This window comes from Macrotis lagotis, chromosome 6 (genome assembly GCF_037893015.1).
Source record: "Macrotis lagotis isolate mMagLag1 chromosome 6, bilby.v1.9.chrom.fasta, whole genome shotgun sequence".
Lineage (NCBI taxonomy): Eukaryota > Metazoa > Chordata > Mammalia > Peramelemorphia > Peramelidae > Macrotis > Macrotis lagotis.
The window spans coordinates 87052640-87054681 of NC_133663.1; the positions used below are offsets into that span (position 1 = coordinate 87052640).

A 2042-nucleotide genomic window follows, 5' to 3' on the forward strand; every position below is an offset into this window, starting at 1 on the left:
TTGTTATTATAGTATAAATTGTTCTTCTGATTCTGCTTATTTCATTCTATATCAGTTCATAAACATCTTTCCATGTCTTTTTGAAATCTTTTCTCTCATTTTTAGAGCACACTAGTATTCCATGATACTTGTATAGCAGTTTGGAGCTTTTAAAGTTTTTTTTTCCCTTTATCTCATTTTATAAATTGTCCTCCTTAGTCTACTTACTTTAGTTCATCCAAGTCTTCCCAGATTTCTCTGAATCTATCCCTTCTGTAATTTCTTATGATGCATGATAATAAATTCATATACCACAATTTGTTCTTTTCTTTGTTTTTAACTATATATTTTCATCTTATAATTTCTGCCTCATGTTGATTTTAGAATTTAACTCATTTCTGTTTGCTACCACAAGAAAAACTAACATAATATTTTGATGCAATAGGGTCTTTTCCCATTTTTCTTTGACTTAGTATCACTGGACCTAAAAGGGTGGGAACGGAAGAAATCTTAATTTTAGCTTGTGTAATGTAGATATTTTTTATGTACTGTAAGTCTATTAATAAAAACAATCCAATCACAAAAATTTATTAAGTGCTTATGTGCAAAGCATCATGCTGGGCATAGAAGAATAAAAAAAGCAAGTTCTGTTCTCCATGAGCTTATATCCTGTTATAGGGAAGCAATATGTAAAAATGGATTAGTAAATTCAAGATAACTTGGGAGGAAGACAACAGTAATAACAACTGAAATGATGAGGAAAGCCTTCCATAAGAGAGAACATTCAAGTTAAGCCTTAAAAATGGATAAGGATTTTAAAAGGTGTAGGAGAGGACAGAATAGATTCCTACCCATAGGAAATAGCTTTTACAAAGGCATGAAATGATGAAGACTGAAGGCAGCATGCCAAGTTCAGGGAACAGAAAATTGACCTTTTCCTCTTTGAGATATGGAATGTGTGGATGAGATGGATGTGATATAAATCTAGAAAAGCTAGATCCAGATTGTAAATGTTTTTAAATGCCAAATGAAGAGTTTGTATTTAACTAGAGACTGAATCTTTTTTTGAGCAGATCAGATCTGTACTTTGGGAAGATTGATTGGCAGCTATATGGATGCTGGATTAAAAAAAAGAGAGAGAGAATGAAAAATTAGGGAACTGTCTTTCTAAATATTAAGTGAGACCTGAGATATGGTGAGGGCCTATACCAGTTTATGGCACTGTGGGTGAAGAAAAGGAAACACAGGCAAGACAACAGTAAACACAGAATTGACAGAAATTGGCAACTCAATTAGTGTACTTGAACTGGGTCAAGATTAAGGGGAGAAAAGAGAAGACAAGAAATGAAAAATGTTCATATTGAATTGGTGATTTTTTTATGTATGCAAAATGGCTTTTCTTCCCTTGATGCTAGGCGTTCTGTTACTTAAACCTTTTTCAAAATTCAGCCATTTAGATCTGATTCTGGAAAAAAGGAAGAATGCACAGCCAGAAGATTTCTTCATTTTATTTGTGCTCAAAATTCCTATCCATTAAGAGAGAAGTCCTGTTGTAAAGTACTTCATCTTTACTATAAAGTAAATGTTATGTTCCCATAAGCAAATTAATTAATTCAAATTCAGCCCTGCACCTTAAAAGAAATTTATTTTGTAATTCAGCAGTTTTAGTTATCTTGAATCCTTTTCATACCTTTGCTCATCTTTTCCTTGTCTTTTTCTTTAAACTCCTGTGGAATCCAATGTTAACATTTTGTTCCATTTGCCATATCATTTTATCTAAATACTACTATTTATTTTTGGTTTCTATTGATATTTCTCTTTATTTTCTACAGTTTTAGAAACCCATGTTGCCCACAGTTCATTTCTCTTATTAATAAATTGGCTTATTTCTAACATTCTAATTTGAAACAGCTCTTTGTTTTCATAAATATTTTATGATTGTTGATTTTAGGTTCTCCTACACTTTGTTGCTTTTATTCAGAAGTGTGATCTTTCTTCTAAATATATATATATATATAATCTCACTTCTCTTTGGTCCCTTTCTTCTAAGATATGTTCTTCAA

The 2042-nt window shown here is 31.4% G+C and overlaps 1 protein-coding gene across 1 annotated transcript in view; it reads left to right on the forward strand.

The window, feature by feature from the left end:
- RAPH1 (Ras association (RalGDS/AF-6) and pleckstrin homology domains 1) overlaps positions 1 to 2042 on the forward strand; it is a 102745-nt gene that overhangs the window by 9428 nt on the left and 91275 nt on the right. The window lies entirely within an intron of this gene.